The sequence below is a fragment of the Chelonia mydas genome, chromosome 6 (assembly GCF_015237465.2).
Source record: "Chelonia mydas isolate rCheMyd1 chromosome 6, rCheMyd1.pri.v2, whole genome shotgun sequence".
Taxonomy (NCBI): domain Eukaryota; kingdom Metazoa; phylum Chordata; order Testudines; family Cheloniidae; genus Chelonia; species Chelonia mydas.
The window spans coordinates 116,740,301-116,760,865 of record NC_051246.2 but is presented as its reverse complement, the minus strand read 5'-3'; the positions used below and the strand labels follow the sequence as shown (position 1 = coordinate 116,760,865).

Sequence of the window (20,565 nt, the reverse complement as noted above, 5' to 3'; positions counted from 1 at the left end):
TTTACAATGAGGGTACAGGTTAGTTGTAGAATAGTATTCAGTCAGGAAAGCATGTTCCTCATCTCCAGTCAGCCCACAGTGCCTGGAGATCTCCTTATCCTTTCCTCTCTCTGGGGAATGAACAACTTTTACCCATTTTATTTATTTGGTGTTGGGCGAGGAGGTGGGCAATCATTATTCCACCCACCCAATCCATGTGTGCAGGCATGTTGCTGACCGGAGAGGGGGCATGGCCAGGGGATGCCCTGATTCATTGCCCCCTTCAGCAGCCTCCCCAGCAGTGCTCCTGCATATCCATTGCCAGAGCTTAAGGCCCAACTCAGAAGAACCTGCTGATTCAGGTGACCACTTTAAATACACGCTTAACTTTAAGCCTGTGCTTAAGGTCTTTCCTCAAGCTGCCCCTAAATGGCGTAGCCCACACCAAACCATGATGCTGGAGACAGCGCACTTTCTCTCCTCCCAGAAGAGAGTCCTGATTCCAGAGCCCTGGCTCTTCCTGGAACAGCACCTGAGATGGACCCAACGCGAGAGCTCTACATGTTCTGAAAGTGAATGGATACCATCTTGCCTTCATGTTGATTTACTTCCACTGAAAGCTGAAACCTTGATGTGAAGTAGCCTGGTGAGTTAAACCTTGTGTCGTGGGGTCCTCAGTGGGGTAGAGGAGCCTAGTGGTTAGCGTCTGCTCATTGTGGAGGCAGTGGTAGGGGAGCCCAGGTCTGCCCACTCCACCAGGCTCTGATCCAGGGCCCTAGCAAGGTCAGCAGCGTTTGGCCTCTGGAGGGGAGGGGCCCTTCTGAGCTCCCTTCCCTGGGTCACTTCCTACCACTGCTTCTGGCCTCAGATAAGTTGGGTGGGGGGAGAAAAAAAGGAAACCAAAACAGCTCTTTTTGGTAGGAGCCTTCTGAATAGGTCTGCACTCCTCCCCAGCTGCCTCCTTCTGAGCTGGGTTGATCCCTTTTTAATCCTATCTTCATTTGGAGCATGCTCTGCAGGGCTGAAGAGATGGGGCTAGCTGGGCCCCATGTAGTCCTTTAACCCCTTCCATCCCAGGGTGAAGTGTGAATAGCCCATCACACTCTGATAAAACTTTGTACTTTTAAAGCACCTTTTAACTGAGGATCTCATCATGTTTTACAAATTGCAACTACTTCATTAAGCCTCTCTGTATGCCTTTCAGGAAGGTAAGTATGGCTCCCACTTTACAGATGGAGAAGCTATAGTGCAGGGAGGTTAATGTGACTTGTCCAAGGACTAACATAGTCTTCAAGGTAGCTTCTGATATAGCAGGTAGGTCCTATTAGACTGAAAAATTGATCTCTATTGGCTGTAGAGCCATGGTGATTCTCGTGTTTCTCTCTTACTGTCAAACTCAGGTGGATTATGCACAAGTTTGATATCAGGTAGAATAAAATGTACCAAAACACAGAGAGCCAGAAAGTAGCATTTATCCTATTGCTTATTTAAAAATAAGAGGGAGACTATTTTACGCTCGAGTGACAACCATCTGGCTGTGAAGGTAATGATAGTAACAGCAGGAACATGCAAACATGGGACTAATGCAAATGTAAAAAAAACCAAAAACGTTCATTTATATGTAAATAAAAGAGGATCCCAAAAAGCTGACTTTTGTAATGGTGTTCTTGTCTCATTGTAACTTGTGTCACAGGGATGATGCTGTGTGTTTTCCTTGTCTTTACTGCCTAACAAAACTGAGCTGTGACTTCTGATCAGAAATGTGAAATTTAGGATACTGAACTCAACAAAATTGAAATGTACGGTCCTTAAACCTTAAAATCCCTCCTGATCTGCAGACTTGATTTCACTGAATCACTGACTTCCTGTAAAATAAGACTCTCCCTTCGTCCCAGACAGTGGCACTATGAGGTTGGAGGACTGTAATTTGATCAAGAATCTAAATTATCAAAGATATTCAAGGACTTTGCAAGATCAAATACACCTTTGCGTTGGCTCTGCCATTGCTGCAAAAACACCTCAAAGCCTGACTGAGCAGATGAAGAGACACTGATCTTAGACTAAGTTAATGTATTTTCTTATATTTGCTTAGAAGATGCTAACACAAACGTAAGAGACTCCTTGACTTCAATAAGGCTCCACCTTGGTGTATGGGTGTGACTTGGATGTTGCAGCTTGCAGGATTAGGACCATAGGCCCTATTCAACACATCTGTTTTCCTTAACAGTTAGCTAAATCAGTGGACCAGCTCATAACACAACGGTAAATTAATAAATAGTACTCCTGTAATTCCATGTGCCTGGGAGATAATAATACGGTCACAATTAGAGAAGAGCACTTTTCATGCCCTGTGAATCCTTGTGAACCATTTTATATTACTGCACGCTATTGTCCATTCTCTTTGCAGCACAGAAGGGGAGTGTGTGTAAAGGTCACTTTGAGCAGGGAGTTTTAAATTAAATGAATTGTGATTTTGCTGTTCTAGATTAGTTTCATTTATTAGATTTATAGGAAATGTTTCAAGGCAGCTATCCAGGGCTCTAGTTCTTTTCAGTCATTTTTAGCTTGCAGGTTGTATGCAGGAAGAACTATCTTGGGAAAGGCTTCTTAGATCTAGTCTACCACAAAGACTTTAAAAAACTTTACCTTTAGTTTCAAAGATGTTGAAATAAACAAAGGACCTTGATTTCTGAATTATTATATTTATGGTGTCTTTCAACTTCTTTTTTTCCCAATGGCTTTACATCTGTCTGTGGGTGGAGGTCTGATGCTGACACATGCAATTCAATACTTTAATCATTTTTTAACTACAAGATCAAAGCAAGTAGGTTTTTATTACTCTGGTATCCAATAGTTCATAACTATTTAATGGCAGGAGTCAGGATTTCTTGATGCATTGTAGTAACAGAGCAAACCTTACTGATTATAATAGGAGTGTTAGCCTTAGGCCAAGTGATTTTTTTTTAAAGGTTGAAAGTATTTTGATAGTCATTCTGTATAAAAATGTGCAAGTGTCCAATGAAATGATGCAACTCTTATTTTATGTCTAGCCTGGAACTGTGTATGCAATATACTGCATAGGGAGAAACCCAGTAATAGACAGATGTCATTAAAACATAATGTTATTTTCTAGCTTCTAGCACTTTTCTGCATCTTGTTTTGCTGCTCTGCAGGGCTCAGAGAACTTTAGGGGATGACCTTGAATAGTCTCTAGGAAGAGTCGGAGGGCATGTAATTATCCACTGGTGTGATCCTTCTGGTGGAAGCAATGGGCGAGTTGTAGTGCAGGAAGGGGTCAGATATTTTTACCACAATGTTGCCTAACCCTAAAAATGCCTGCGCCATGTCTACACCACAGCTTCAACCATTTCTACCACCAGCGGAGCTTACTGGCTTTGAATTACTGCTGTGAAGTTTGCTAATGCAGACATGTCCCTAGGCCGAGATGTTTACCCTCTCTTGTCTGGGTGTTGCGGGAATGAAATTTGCTAGACTTCCTGTGACACCTTAAGGATTCCTTCACACTAGTATTTTTTTCTGAAAAACTTCCCACCATCACTTGCACCAGTGAAGCTCCTCTGCTAGCATCAGTGGTGGGACCACTAGCATAGGCAGGGCAATGTTTGGACCACTGTTATTTAAAATACACAGACAAGCCCATTTCAGTGGAAATGTCAAAAATTTCATATTCTTGTTAGATTTTTTTCAGGGAGAATTGGCCAATATTGGTCCTTCGTTATATTAAAAATTAAGCATGGCTTGGTGCTTTGTTTTTGTATTGAACCCAAAGAACTGAAGTCCATTTCTTTACCTCACCTTTTGACTCGGTCTAGATCTGCGTCTCCAGCATTTCTTTCTGGATGTCCTTCTATCATCTCTATCTCTGCATGGAAAAAACAGAACAACCATCTGGCTTCCCAAATCCTCCCTCATATCTCTTGACACCACCCTCTCAACTGGCCACTTTAATTCATTGTCAGATTTCTCAAACCATGTCCAGGGTTTTGCCAGCTCCTGTCTCTTCTTCCTCTATAACTTCTCTAAAACTCCTCCATTCCTCTCCATCCCTCTAAAATCCTTGCCCTATAGGCTGCTGTATCTTATGTTGGCTGCCAGAAGCTCACAGAAGCCAACGCTGCAGCCAATGTTTAGCCATATGCAGAGGTGTCCCAGACATATCTCCTTTTCAGTGGCTACACCCCGCTACGCAAGGACTGAGTGGTGGAGGTATAATAGCTACTTACAGCAACCCTATGCCATCCAAGTATCCCTACAGATGGGAAAATCCACAACTGGCCCTTTTAAGACTGATTTACATGGCATGAAGCAGATGGAATACGGCTGAGGGTGCGGCCCCATATATCCAAAATGGCGTGTCCTAGAAACTCAATTTTTGGGGGCCTTGCTAAGGAGAAGTCCCTCTTAGTATTTCTTTTTTGATGGCAGAAAAGGGGTTCTAAAGCTAGGAAGAGGAGGTCTTCAGGCTAAAAAGAACAACATTTCAACTCATCAGCATTATATATGCTCAGATAGCCTGAGGTGCCAGGGGAGATTGGAAGGAACCTGCAGGAATCAAGGCAAGAGATGGCTCAGGATTTTAGAGGCAGAACTTCTCTATTTGTGTTGTGGACTGGAGCTGGCATTTGTCAGCCTCTGGACTGGGGAGTAACAAAGGTGCCAAATTTGCTCCTTCCTCACTCTAGACCTGGGCCAAGCATCGATCAGCTGGCCCAGAGTTGCTGGGCTATCGTGAATCAAAACAAGTTAGAAAAATCTTAAAGAATGAAGGGCTATTTCAGACCAAGATGAGGCCTGATTCTCTGTTGGCTTTCACTTTGTCACTAAGGCCAGTGCAAAGTGCCAAGCACTTCTGATTTGGTGTTTTATGCCCACTTTGCACAGTGATGGTGACGCAGTGCAGGACAATGACAAATTTGACCCAGGGAGGCTAAGGGCTACCCCATTAAAGTCAATTGAGTTACAATTGGTATTATTATTAGTGCACAAGCAGTGCTAGATGGCTCAGCCACAAAACACATCTTCTTAAAAACTTTCCCAATACTTCAAATAAAATTCAGCTTCATTTCTGGGAGCAAGGTCTGATGTAACATGATGGAGATAAAGAATAGGATGGGGTTAAATGTTATCATTATCATCTTCCTCCTCTGTTAGTTTGGCCAAACGCTATATACAGCAATTTTCCAATATGCAGAACGTTAAAAACTGCTTTGACTTAAGAGTATTCTCACTGGTTTGCAAAATGACAAAGTTAATCTGTTTAAAAAAAAAAAAGCTCTTTTTCAGTCCTTTTGGCTGAACTCGGAAAATGTGATTATACAATGGGAAAGGGCAGACCCACTTTCCCCTCCCCCCCTCCCCCTTTTTTTGTATGACAACAATGGCAGGATAAGGGAGGAACCACTTATTAAAAGGGATACACTTTAATCAAGTTGCCTAGCACCAAATATTTGCTCTTATACCACTGTAGAGGCTGATGTTTGTTTTCAGTCTGAAGGAAGAAACAGACAACACTCCTTATTTTAACAAAGATCTTTCAGATTAAACAAACAAATTACCTAAGTCACAGAACTTAATTTTGTGCTTGATTTGCAAGTGACTTAGGAGGTAAAAATGTTTCTTTTCTCTCCCATTATGGCTTTCCCAAAGAAGCCTTAACACTTTCATGCTCAGTTGCCTAGTTAACTAATGTGAAACTGTTAAAGGGATGGATTCTGTAATCTTTACTCCAGCAAAACTTCCCATTATTTTCAGTGGCAATTATGCTTGAGTAAGATCTGCAGAATTGGATTGTACATTTGCATACACTGCTATATTGCATAATTGAATGATGTGGAATGTTGCATTGCAAGAGTGTAGGTGAGAAGTAGGTTTTCATAAGACAGAGATGAAATTTTGCTTGTGACTGCATTTATACATTTTTCAAAATCAAATATGCCTTTGCTTCTAGCTGCCCCAAACCCCCCAAATCCTCCAGGCATTAGATAATCCAATATTACTAACTCTCACCATTTTATCATGAGTCTTGGGATATTTTGTGTGTCTTTTATATCCCCAGCTCTTGGGCTCATGTGTTTATATGACAATCTTAGCTTTCTTTTAAAAGCATTCATTTCTAGCCCTCAAGCTTGTGGAAGAAAAACTTGAAAACCTAAAGTCTCAAAAACCAGAAGGTAAATAAAAAAGGTTTTGTTTGTTTTTTAAATATCTCATCATATTAAAACCAATCTCATGATTTTTAGTGGTCTACCTTATGATTTCTGAATATTATATGTTGGCAGTACTTTTGCTGTTAGCACCTTTTCCCAGCACTCGTCTGGTGCACAGTACACATTTGAGAAAAATGATGCAAATTAAATCTATTTGTCTTTAAAAGAGCATAATTGACACTAATAAGTCTTCTATTTTATTCATAGATTCTTAGTTTGAAGGCCAGAAGGGACGCTGTGGCCAAAAAGTTAATGTGATCCATGAATGGCTAAGCTTATGTAGGAATAGAGAGGTTATTTTACCTCTGTATTTGGCACTGGTGGGACTGCTGCTCAAATACTGTGTCCAAATCTAGTGTCCACAATTCAAGAAGGATGTTGAAAAATTGGAGAGGGTTCAGAGAAGAGCCACAAGAATGATTAAAGGGTTAGAAAATATTCTTTATAGTGGTGGACTCAAGGAGACCAATCTATTTAGCTTAACAAAGAGAAGGTTATGGGGTGACTTGATTACAGTCTGTAAGTACCTACATGGGGAACAAATATTTAATAATGGGCCCTGTCTTCTGGCACGATCCAATGTCTGGAAGTTGAAGCTAGACAAATTTGTACTGGAAAGAAGGCGTACAATTTTAACAATGAGAGTAATTAATCATTGGTGGTGGTGATGGTAGTGGAGGATTCTCCATCACTGACAAGTTTTAAATCCAGACTGGATGTTTTCCTTAAAAGATCTGCTCTAGGAATTATTTTGGGGAAGTTCTATGGCCTGTTTCAGAGTAGCAGCCATGTTAGTCTGTAACCGCAAAAAGAAAAGGAGGACTTGTGGCACCGTAGAGACTAACAAATTTATTTGAGCATAAGCTTTCGTGAGCTACAGTTCACTTCATAGGATGCATTCAGTGGCCTGTGTTATAGAGGAGGCAGACCAGATGATCACAATGGTCCCTTATGGTCTTTGTGAATTTACATATCATTAAATCATCTAGTCTGACCTACTGCATAACTCTGGTCACAGAATTTCACCCAGTTGTCCCAGTATTGAGCACAAAAACTTGTGCTGGACTATAGAATAGCTTCCTGAAAGATATCGAGTCTTAATTTGAAGACATCAAGCTACAGAGAATCTAGCACTTCCCTTGCTAGTTTGTTCCAACGGAGAATCACCATTGGGAGATCTAGGTTCAATGTGCTGGACAACTGACTTAATACTGATTTGAATGGGAATTAGGTGCCATGGTGTTTTGCAAATCCCACTGTTAGCCTCTCTGTGCCTCAGTTCCCCCCACCCCCGCAATAGATTGGGATAACAGCATTTCCCTACCTCACAAAAGTATTAAATATTGTGAGGTGCTCAGTTACTACAGAAATGGGAGCCATATTAGTACCTGAGATAAATTAGAATCATAGAATCATAGGACTGGAAGGGACCTCGACAAGTCATCTAGTCCAGTCCCTTGCACTCATGGCAGGACGAAGTATCATCTAGACCATCCCTGACAGGGGTTTGTCTAACCTGCTCTTAAAAATCTCCAGTGATGGAGATTCCACAGCCTCCGTAGGCAGTTTATTCCAGTGCTTAACTAACCACCCTGACAGTTAGGAAGGTTTTCTTAATGTCTAGCCTAAACCTCCCTTGCTTCAGTTTAAGCCCCTTGCCTCTTGTTCTAGCCCCAAAGGTTAAGGAGAACAATTTTTCTCCTTCCTCATTGTAACAATCTTTTATACTTGAAAACCGTTATCATGTACTCTTTCAGTCTTCTTTTACAGACTAAACAAACCCAGTTTTTTCAATCTTCCCTCATAGGTCATGTTTTCTAGACCTTTCATCATTTTTGTTGCTCTTCTTTGGACTTTCTCCAATTTGTCCACATCTTTCCTGAAATGTGGCACCCAGAACTGAACACAATACTCCAGTTGAGGCCTAATCAGCATGGTGTAGAGTGGAAGAATTATTTCTTGTGTATTTATTATTATAATAAATGATTTCAGCATCTTTTGCCTAATATCCAAGTTGTAGCAAAAGTAGAGCAAGAAAGTGAAAATGAACTTGCATTTTTTCCTCTGTAAGTGCCATAAAATAACCTCAAGTTGAAACGGGTGTTGCCCAATCCAGTTGTCAAACGCTACTGCCACAATACAAAGATGAATGTTTATTGGCTTAACTTTGAAACTGAAGCAAATGCACTTCTATTCAATTGGGTAAACAAATGCAGTGCTGAGTATATAATAGTGTCCTTTCAAGTAAATTATGCTTCGTAAATCATGTGTAAAAGAAAAATGACTTTTAATATTTATATTCCTGTAAAAAAATCATCAAGGTTTTCTTTCTGTTAAATAAAAATTAAAAAATGTTAAATTATGTTCATTTTGTGACAAACTGAGCAAAGCAAGGCAAGTCAGTGAGGCTAACACTCCAATCTTTATTCTCACTGTCATGACAGGGCTAGAAAACAAGTCCCAATTCTGATCTCATTTACACTGGTGTAAATCTCCACTAACTTCACTGACTTCAAGGAGTTACTCTGGACTGATGTGGGGATAAATGAGATCAGAATCTGGTCAAATGTGAGTTAAGGACAGCATGGCGGCATTCACTTAAAATTTCCTTTCCTTCCTCATGTAAAAACAAGAGATAAAACTGTTATTATGAGAAATGACTAATTGTATATTATTGGTTTAACCTGAAGCACTGGAATGGCTAGTTAGGTACAAAACAGAACAGCTCGGTCAGATAAATACTTAATTAGACCCTTGCCCTGCAAATGGATCCATCAGTACAGACATTTATGTCCACCCAGAGTTTCAGAGACTGCAGAATCGGGCCTTTAGGCAGTAGTTTAAAATGAAGAAATATTATACATCCAAGTATACTGAAACCATCTCCTCCTGAGGTTGCTTGTTTTGCTTATGCCGAAGGCTAGCCCTTTGTGAGCTGTTACAGATTCTCATGCGCATACATATTTAGACCAAGGATTATATATTTAATTGAGCAAGACTGCCAAGCCACTGGGGATTATATATATATATATATATATAAATTAGCAATATATATAAATTGCTAAGTAAGAATCCATATTAGTCATTTTTTTGGAAGTTGTTATTAAAGCAATATATATTACCTGGATCTGGTGAAGGAGAGAAGTCTTCTCCATGCAGTTGATCTCATTATTATTAAAGCCACAGGGGGGTAACAAAACTAGTAACAGAAAAAAACAATAAGATTGGTGACCCCTGTAACTTTAAAAACACTTACCCCCCCTGGAGGGAGTGCACCCCCCTTCTGACCCAGACTCCCCAGTGGCTTGGCAGTCTTGCTCAATTGTCCTCAGTCTAGGCTGGATTAAATGGGTGTTTCAGATATGTGAGAGCAAAGCTATCTTTCGGGTGCCCTGTATGAGACACCTAAGACATGATTTTTCAGAGTAGTTAGTGTATTGTCTCACAGAGATGGTTTGATTTTGATAAAACTGTTCCAGAAATCAGGCAAGTTTCTCGTGCCCAGCTTGCCTGCCCAGCTCCTTGGCAACTCACCTGGTTCAGACTTCCAGAGGCCCCCAGGCTGGCTGCCCCTGAGCCAGGCTCACTAGAGGTTCCAGGGTACACAGCTCCAGGGCATCCAGACAGATAGTACTTTGAATGGTCAAAGTCCAGCTCCCAATAGCTTCATCTGCAGCTGTGAGTGCTCAGCACACCTACAAATCAGACCCCAGGATCTCAAGTCAGATATCCAGAAAATGAGGATTAGTGAAATGTTTGGTTTTAGTGACATGCCCAGCATCAAACACCACATCACACAGGAACTCCATGGCAGAAGGATAGAATCCAGATCTCCAGGGCAGCATTCAACTGTTTTAATCATGCGACCCTCCCTTTTGTTCCAGCAATCCCTGCCTCATTCACTGAGCACCTTCCAACTTTTGCCATAAATGAAGCAAGGGTCCTACCGACAAGTCTTCTTCACTACACACCCCGGATTCATTCCCAGAGCAGGTCCTAGGTGACCTTATCTGCTCATATGCTAGCACCATCCCTTTGCTGATGACTTACAGAGCTTCCATATCTCTCTTAATTTGTCTCAATCTAGTCTTGTATTTTGGCCCATCTGTCTGACCTCGCTTCCTGGTTGCCTTCCTGCCAATTTAAACTTAACATGGTCAAATCTGAACTCCTTCTCTTCTCTCCCAAACGCTCCCCAGCTATCCCTTTCCAGTTCTCCATCACTGTCTACACCACCTTTCTTCCTGTCATTCAAGCTCATAACCTGGGTGTAAGCTTTGCAAATCCAAACTAAGTCCAAATCTCCATAACATTTCCTGCCTTTCCTTTCTGTCCACACCGCCAACATTCTCTCATCCAAACCACAATCATTTTCATCCCATCTTGTCTGCTGCAGTCTCCTCCTCTCTAGCCTTCCTGACTCTCACGTTCTTCAACAGGCCCATTCAAAATATGGCTCTTACGATAATCTTCCAGGCCCATCATTCTGACCCTGGTACCCCTCCTTACCAAGTACCTCCTTTGGCTTCCATTTCCCCGCTGTATCAAATACAAGCTTCCAGAGTTTATTTTCAAGTTGCTTCTCAATTTTGCCCCTTCCTATTAACTGTTCTTGTATCCTGTTGTCTCCCCACTGCACCTGTGACACCAGCTTTCATTGTCTGCTTTATCAACTTTTCCTGCAAGCACCTGTGCACTTTGTTCCTTGCTGTCCCTACGGCGTGGAACACCATCCTGGAAAGAGTCTGTAGAGACCTTACCCTGTCCTCATTCGGATCTCTCCTCTAGATTCTTTTCTACTATGATACCGATGGGAAACTGCCAACTAAGCTCTTTGGGGGTTTTGTTCTGTATTTGTACAGCACCTAGCACTATGTTGTCTTGGCCCTGACTGGAGCTCCCAGGCACTACCTCAAGACAAATAATAAATATAATAATATAATTAATAACTATGAGCTAGGATGGTGACCAGTAGGGATCTCTTATATTTATATCTTAGAATGTATTTTTAATTTTTTAAAGAATGTATCAGCCAAAAAACCAGCTAGCTGTGCACTAGAGGTGGTCAGAGAAATTCTGATGAAACATTTTTTTGTTAGAATTGGCCTATTCATCAAAATCTAAATGCTTCACAGAGATGGCTCAATTTTGATAAAACTCTTTCCAGAAACCAGGAAGGTTTCACCTGCCCAACTCCGTGGCAGTCCACCTGGTGGGCTGACTGGGAGTTCAGACTTCTAAGGCCCCCAGCAGTCTGCCCTACAGCTGGGCTTTCTAGGGTGTCCAGGGTCCATGGCTGAAGGGCATCCAGATGGACTTTTCTAGGGCTGGAGTTCCATTCCCTTACATGGAGCATTTCAGAATTTGGGGAGTTTATTCCAAATCAGAACACAACCAGATTTCAAAATATCAAAATCCTCCCCTGAATGGAATTACCTTTCTCAGTGGTTCTCAATCTGTGCGGCCCACAATGTGTTACCTGGGCCACAAGTTGAGAACCAAGCATGCCCCCCCGAACCCTCCCACAGACCACTATACCCAGCACCTCCCGCCCAAAGATCCCTCCACAGAGTGGGGCCAGGAGTGGAGCCCTGGGCAGGGGGCCAGGTGGCAGGGACCCTGCTGTGCAGGGCCAGGTGGCAGCCCCAACCCTGGACCCGACCGCATGGGGCCAGGTGGCTGGGCAGCTGGGTGGCATCCCAAACCCTGACCCTGTGGGGCTGGGTGGCAGCCCCGATGCCAACCCCAGACTCTGACTCTTTGGGACCGGGCGGTAGCATCCTTGACCCCGGACCCCTCAGGGCTGGCAGGTGACCATGACCCTGGGAACCCTGGCCAACAGGAGCTGTTATAGTGGCACTTGCGGGCATGGGCATCACACAGAGCCCCCTGGCCCCTCCACCTAGGGTCCCTTCCAGGAGCTGCGCGGAGCCAGGGCAGGCAAGGAGCCTGCCTTAGCCCCACTGTGCTGCCAACCAGGAGCTGCCGGAGGTAAGCGCCGTCTGGCTGAAGCCCATGTTCTGATCCCCCTCCAGCACCCAACCCCCGGCCCCAGGTTGGAACCCCCTCCCGCACCCTAAATCTCTCCCAGACTCTGCACCTCTGCCCCAGCCCTGAGCACCCTCCCAGAGCCTGCACCGTGCACCCCCACACCCTGCCCCAGTCCTGAGCCCCCTCTTGCACTGCTAACTCCTCATCCCCCACCCCACCCCAGAGCCCACACCCCCAGCCGGAGTCTGCATCCCCTCCCACACCCTAACCCCCTGCCCCAGCCCTGAGCCCACTCCCACACTCCAAACCCCTCAGCCCCAGCCTGGAGTCCCCTTCTGCACCCCAAACCCCTCATCCCTGGCCCCACCCCAGAGCCTGCACCCCAAGCCAGAGCTCTCACCACCTCCCACACCCCAATTCCCTGCCCCAGCCCAGAGCTCCCACCTGCACTCTGAACCCCTCATTTCTGGCCCCACCTGAACCCTCACTCCCACCCGGACCCCAACCCTTTGCCCCAGCTCACTGAAAGTGTGTGAGGGTGGAGGACAGCAAGCGATGGCAGGAGGGGGGATGGAGTGAGTAGTAGGCAGGGCTTCCTAGAAGGGGCACGGCAGGGTCTTGGAGAAGGGGCAGGGCAGGGGAGTTTGGTTTTGTGCAATTAGAAAGTTGGTAACCCTAGAAAACACAGACACAGCAGTCTTTTCCTTCTTACTGTGTGTTACATTCTCTTGTACCTTTGTCTGAATTAGGCTGTAATCTCTTAAGGGCAGAGACCATCTTTTAACCTGTGATGAACATGTCCTAGTACAGTGAGGCCGTGAACCTAATTCCAACCTCTAGCTGTAAAACAAAATAAAAAAACAGGCTGTTCTTATCTTTTTGTTCTCTCTCTCAGTAAAGTGGAATATGTTGAAAAATTGACGTCTTCTGTGTAATAACGTTCTTCTGTTAGCTGCAGGCTACATTTGCTGGATAGTAATTAAAAAAATTTAAACAGCATCTGAATTCTGTATGCAAATTGCTTCTTAGTTTTTCACAAGCTATGTTTTTGTTCATTCCTTAAAAAGCAAGAAAACTTAGTCATGATAAATACAGCAATCAGATTTTGCTTCCTATATTTTCCCTCCCTACAGCTAGGTTGTATCAAATAATAATTTGTCATACTGTATTATGAAATAATTTCTTGTAAATGTTCTGATTGATTGTTTGAAATATATATTTATATTGAGGACCTTTTTTCTGACAAATTTGAGCAGGATTGAATTTTTGTGTGTAATCATGCCAATATTTATTTTTACATTGCATGGCTTTTAGTTTCTTCTTTCTTAACTCATTTTGTGTAAGGATTTTAATGATGATATGCACTATAGTGGTCGGTTTTTCATCTGCCCCCATCCCCAATGGGTTGATGGACGAATTAAGGCCCATATTCTGCAAAGTTATTTGCTTAACTTAATGCATTTGAAATCAGCAGGAAACTACTCGTGTTGGAGATTAAGCATATGCATAAATCTTTGCAGGACTGGGAACTAAACGGTGTTTTCTTATTTAAAAAAGGCACATTTTGACTATGCTGACTAAATCCTATGAATTTAAACTGCCCAAACGTAAAAATAAAATCAGGCTGCAATAGTCTTCTAGCTAAAGCAGGCACAGCTCAAAACGTTATACACGGCAAAGGGCACACATACTACCTGCCTTACTCAAGTGTCCAGTTCCTATGAACCTAATTCTGCACATATTGACACGAGTAGTCCTGCTGAACTCTTCTGATTGGGTCTAACCATGTGACTAATGTAAGCAGGACTGGGCACCTATGAAATTGTTGGACTATAATGGTATGTGTTGTAATGCTGACTTCTGATTGTGTACTTTGTAATGGGAAAGGAACAGGTATTACAAACTAAAATAAAAATTTTTAAAAATCACCAATCCCACCACTAAAACAAATCCAAGATACTCCAGGTTTCTATTTACGATGCCAGAGAATTGTGTAAGCATGATTCCTGAGTTTTACGGATATAACCAGGTGGTTACACCCCAGAACAGAATAATAATTAAAATCTAGGTATTGGCGGCTTTGGGCTTGCTTTTCAACAGCCGCCTAAGGGGTAAACTTCAGTAAGCAAGCTTTAGAGCAGCACCTTTATTGAAATAAGCTAGGGAAAGAAGCTGTGTCTGATTCCCAGAAAGCTGTTCTAGCAGATGCTTCTTGTTATGCACAGAAGGCCCCAAACACAGTAAGATGCTTCAATAATACCAGCTTTAAGTGTTCAAAAATCATGAGTCAGCACCACCCAAAATCATGAGATTTTAAAAATATATATTGTTCTTAGCCTTTTTATTCACCTTCTGGTGTTTGATCCTTTAGGGATTATGTTTTCCAGCTTTTCTCCACAACCATATGGGTTAAAAATGTACTTTCTTTCTAAAATCATATAACTCCAGGAGCTGAGGCTTTAAGAAAAATCACCAGATGAAATCACCAGAGTTAGCCGCACTGCATAAGCTTCAGTTGATATGCAAGGATAGCCTGGATCACAGTGACAAGGTGGTCATATGTAATTGCTTGCCTGCCAGCCAAGTGAGACAACAGGTAGAGAGACCCTATTTCACCTTAGAGTTAAAAACTTAACAAAAAGGCTGCAGTTAAAATGTGACTGGGCATGAATGAAATGGGCAGCTCAGGCACTTGGCTAAGCTGCAGCAAGAAGAGGGAAGTGGTGTGTTGCAAGGGACATTCCTTTGTGTCCAAGGTAAACATCAGGCTGCTGTCTGAGCAAGGGCTAAGGCAGACAGCAGAGGGCTGCGCTGACTCACTGCACTCACACAGGCAGGTGCGGATGGGCGGGTGCGCTGAGACCCTGCAGCTGCCAGAGGCGGGAGAAGGGCAGAGGCAGCAGGATGTCTAGCGCCAGGCTTGCGCGGGAAACATTCCCCAGCAGCAAGACCCATTATGTCCCAAAGCAAACAGCCATAAAACAAACGCTTCTTACAATGATGCAACCTGACCCTCTGCAGAGCAACGGGATGCAGAGCCCTTGCTCAAAAAGTGGGATGGGGCAACAGCAGAGTCTCTGCTGAAACCGCACACTTTGGGCTTAACCAAAAGAATAATATTGTTTAGATGTATTTCTGCAACAAACGTGGTTTCCATGGCATCAATAGAGCATACACTGTGCTTTGCAGGAGGGTGAGTGTCAAGTGTGCCTCTGAAGTCCCTCTTAAAAAGTCCCTGGGTTCCAAAGGTGCAACTACTAGGAGAGAAGCAAGGATTCCTTTCCTCTTCTCCCAGTGGCTCCTATCTTGTTGATATCCCCTCAAGGACAAATACACTCCTGCACTCCTCTTTCATTGCCTACTTCTTTCGATGCAGTCACATCTCTCAATTCTTTGACCCTTCAGCACTTATGTGGGCAAAACTCCTCTCGATTTCAGTGGGATATTTTCCTGCACTGGGACTAAAGAGCTGGGTAACAAATAGGCAGCTCCTACATATACACAATAGTGCCACAGTCTGTCCTATTTCTTTTTGCTTTTTTTAATTTGTAGGCCCAGGAAATTAAAGAACTTTTGGGGAAAGCAGTTATGGCAACAGTTGGAAAGTTAGATGTGAAGTGGGGAGGAGTGTAGCATATAATACATATATGATAATAATAAAAGAAATGTAGCTCTTACTGGAAACGGCAAACTGTCCATTCTGACCCCTTCCTGAACAAATTTTTGGGAATAGGATTAACAATGAAACATACCCTCGGATGGCACAGAGTACATATTTCACAGTCATGTCAACAATTCATTGTGTAGCTTGTGCAAACTGAAAACTAAGGTATGCATTTACGGGCGGGGAAACTGAATGGCTAAATGTCCTGTCCTGCAAGACATTCATACTAATGGGAGTTCAAGGGTGTGCAGTATCTCTTAGGACTGGGTATATGCCTTGGTCAAGGCCACGGAAGAAGTTGGGATTAGAATTCAGGAGCTCAAATGCATATTCCTGTGTCCAGACTAATATGCTACACCACTCTCAAAGTTTACTTGTGATTATTCTGCTTGCCACTGTCTCTGTTATTCTGCTGTGTTCAAATAAATGTTACTTGCCACATGACAGAGAGGTGCTTGTGATGCTGAGCTCTTTTGAGAGTTACTGTGTAATATAGTAAGTGAGGCACTCTGGTGAGGGCTAAATCTAGTAGTTATTCTAACCTATGATCAATATGTCTGCTGTTGTATCGATGGCATTTTTGGGGTTCAGGTGCAAGTCCTTCAGGATTAATCCATTTTTTCCTTTATTCCTCCCAGGACCTGCATCTGAAAGGCTTTTTCTTCCACCCAAGAGCTGGCTGAATGGATTCACTTCCCTACAAAGCATCTCAACATTGGTCCAGAGCAGGAAAAGAGGTCTTGTAGTGGCTGGAAATGTCCACATCACTTACTCCTCCCCTCAGGCTGAGTATGCCCACTGTAGAGATGGCGTTTTAAAACTGAAGAGGTACAATAAAAGCTGTGTTATCAGGCACTTTATCAACCAGAAAGCTCTATTAACCGGCATTTCTGATATCACCCAATACAAATCTTCAGTCTAGTAATCGGTACTAGTATACTGCCCAGGAGGTTATGCAATTGCACATTCTGCATTTTACTTTTATGTAAAAGAGGCAGAAGACAAGTAAGCAAGCTGATATCAGGGATTTATTCAAAAAAGCAGCTTCCAGGGTGTATCATGGGGTCATTACAGATTCAGGCCAATCTCCTACACTTCTACATCTACAATAATAATTGATGTTGATAATGATGACCCTGAGGCACTGCAAGATCCTGAAGTGCCTCCTGAATTATCAAAGAGAGATTAAATTATGTTCAGTATAGTTTTAGTGTTAAGTGTATTTTTAGGGATCTGGGTGTATGCCATGCACTGCCCATAGTGATATGTAGTGTATAAGATAACCTACTGTATAGAAAACCTTAACTGTATACACCTAGGTGCTTCAGGAAACCAACCACTGTGCAGTGCAGTACTACTACTGGATTGGTAAGTACCTGTATACCATTTTATACACCAGGGAACGGCAACCTTTGGCACATGGCCCATCAGGGAAATCTGCTGGCAGGCCGGGACGGTTTGTTTACCTGCAGCATCCACAGGTTCGGCCGATCGCAGCTCCCACTGGCCGCGGTTCGCCGTGCCAGGCAAATGGGGGCTGCGGGAAGCAGTGGCCAGCGCATCCCTCGGCCTGCGCTGCTTCCTGCAGCCCCCATTGGCCTGGAACAGCGAACAGTGGCCAGTGGGAGCTGCCATCGGCCGAACCTGCGGACACTGCAGGTAAACAAACTGGCCCGGCCTGCCAGCGGATTTCCCTGATGGGCCACATGCAAAGGTTGCCGATCCCTGTTATACATTATTCATTTTATTGTATTCTAATTCTTTGAAAATTGGTATTCCATTGGTGAGTATAACTCTTAGTTAACTAGAATTTTTGACTAACCAGTACCTTGCATTCTCCCAACATGTCAGATAACAAAGTTTTTACTGTATATGCACATTGATACTTACAGTCTCACAGCATTTTATTAATCATGACTAGACAGTGTGTTTTACTCACATATGGGGAAGTGAAACTCACCTCCATCCCCATTCTCGGCCTTGTAGGTCCTTGAGTCCAGGTCTGGTGCAGTGTGCAGCCCATGGTCCCCAGAGACTCCCCCTTGTCAGCAAGTAGGTGGATAGTGAGGTGTAGCTTTGGATAGTGTCTTCCCTCACCCCTGCAACTTGCTGGTCAAAGTAGCTAGCCAAGCACAACACTGGTGGGAAAGTAAACATCATCCCTTTAAAGCTTGCAGCAAGTTAATTCCCCCTTCCCATCCTCCAAAGGAAGACGTTGGACTAGGGGATGAACTGTGACTCTAAGGCTATGTTTACGCTACAGAGTTAAGTCAACTTAAGTTATGTCGACAATCATAAATTGCTGTAATTACATCACTTGTGCATGTTCACACAATGCTCCTTGTGCGTGTTGGTGCTCTACCATCGACAGAGAGAGCAGTGCGCCATGTGTAGGTATCCCACTGCAAATTGCCACCTTCTGCCACTAGGAGTTCTGGAAATGGATTGCAGTGCATCATGGAGGTTGGCTCATGCAGTTTTCTACATCCCAGCATTCCATGGGTTTCTGACTATGTTTCATGCCGTTTTTCAGCTGCCCCTGTAAACAGCGTGCTTGCCATCTCTGCCTGATAACATGGATCCTGCACTGCTCTCCACTCTTGTGAAGAGCATTATGAACACAACATGGCTGATCCTGCAGTATTTCATGAGCTGTAATCTGAAAAAGAATCTGTGATGTCTGCCATTCTGTGTGCCATGGAAAGAAACAATTCAAGATTGATGTTGGCATTCACGGAGCAGCTGCACATAGTGGACCATCACCATCAGGATCGGGAAACAAGCTCTGAGTGGTGGGTTCGCATTGTGATGCAGCTATGAAATGACAAGCAGTGGCTGCAGAACTTTCAGATGTGCAAAGTCACCTTCTTGGACCTGTGTGTGGAGCTGGCCCCTACACTGCGGCGCAAGGACACCAAAATGAGAGCTGCCCTCATGGTGGAAAAGCGAGTGGCGATCACACTGTGAAAGCTAGCAACTCCAGACTGCTACTGGTCAGTTGTGAAACAGTTTGGAGTTGGAAAGTCCACTGTGGGGATTGTGGTGATGCAAATATGTAGGGCCATTAATCACCTCCTGCGACAAAGGACTGTGACTCTGAGCAATGTGCGGGAAATAGTGGATAGCTTTGCGGCAATAGGATTCCCTAACTGCAGCACTGTGATAGATAGCATGCATATCCCAATTTTGGCCCCAGACCATCTTGCGATTAAGTACATCAATAGAAAGGGCTACTTCTCTATGGTATTGCCAGCGCTGGTGGATTACCAGGGTCATTTCACTGACATCAATGTGCGGTGGTCAGGGAAGGTGTATGATGATGGCATCTTTAGGAACACTGCCTGTATAGAAAGCTGCATGCAGGGATTTTCTTTCAAGACCAGAAGATTCCAATAGGGGATGTGGAAATGCCCTTTGTGTACCTGGGAGACCCAGCCTACCCTTATTCCCACGGCTCATGAAGTCTTACAACCGGAAATCTTGACAGCAGCAAGGAGCACTTCAACAACAGGCTCAGGAGATGCAGAATGACCACTGAATGTGCTTTTGGCAGATTAAAGGGTTGCTGGTGTTGCCTTTTTGGCAGGTTAGACCTCAATGAGGAATATATTCCCAAGGTCATAGCAGCCTGCTGTGCTCTGCATAACATTTGTGAAGCTAAAGGGGAAAATTTTCCCCAGGGGTGGAGCATTGAGGTGGATTGCCTGGCAGCTGATTTGGAGCAACCAGATACCAGGGCTATTACAGGGGACTCAAGGGGGCGGGGGGAGCTGTTCGAATCAGGGAGGCTTTGAAGCAGCATTTTGACAATGCGCCCCAGTAATGTGTCTTTCTGTAATGCATTCAGTCTGGCATTGTTTACTTGCTGCCTTGAATGACCCTTCTAATGATTGCTGCCTGAGCGTTAATTGTAATCTGAAAATGTGCTGATTGCCACTTTGTATGAATTTCTGCAGCAACCACCATGTGTAGGACACAAAAAAAGAATCATTCTATTTCAAGACTAGATTTTTATTAAACAGCAATACACAGATTTCCACTTCTAATGAAATATGTTTCTAGGGGTGGAGTGCAAGGGGTACTGGGTCAGTCCAGGAACATGCAATGAATGTGGGGGAGGAGCTTGGGGAGGGCCTGGAATGCAGTTCTGTATGGGCTGCAGGGAGAGTTGAGCACAGATGTGTTCCAACTGCAGCACAATCAGGGACCTCACCATCTCTGTTTGGTACTCAGCTTTATTATCCGCTCCTGCCCCTCTATCATCCTCTTCTACCCGTCTCCTCTTCTGGCTACCCATTCTGATTTTTTTGTGGATTCTCTCTCTGTACACTCTGTGCTCGCTATCTGCAGCATCAGATGATTGCAGCACTTTTCTAAACATATCCTCCTTACTCCTCATTGTTTGCTTCTTTATTTGATGGAGGCGCTCTGCCGGTGTGTAGGAGCTGGACCTCAAGGGCACATCTGCAGAAACAAAAGAAACAATACACACTATCAGTATAGGGAGTGCACTCACAGCCTTGAATCATAAAAGTTACATACACCTCTTTCTCACTTTTCCTTTGCCTGCACACAGCATGGCAAGTGCCCTAACCATGGTGAGTTTGGCCCAGGAGGGAAGGGGCAAGATACAACACAGGGTCTGGGAGCTTCAAAAGGGGATCAGTACATGCACCTAGGGACTCTATTCTGAATATTGGCACC

At 43.8% G+C, this 20,565-nt stretch overlaps 1 long non-coding RNA gene across 1 annotated transcript; it reads left to right on the top strand.

Annotated features, from left to right (window-relative positions):
- Positions 1-912: 912 nt before the first annotated feature.
- LOC122466247 lies at positions 913-19,239 on the top strand. Its single transcript, XR_006291624.1, has 3 exons — positions 913-1,187; positions 16,500-16,598; positions 18,395-19,239. It is a non-coding gene; the product is annotated as an uncharacterized LOC122466247 (long non-coding RNA).
- The last annotated feature ends 1,326 nt before the right edge of the window (positions 19,240-20,565 follow it).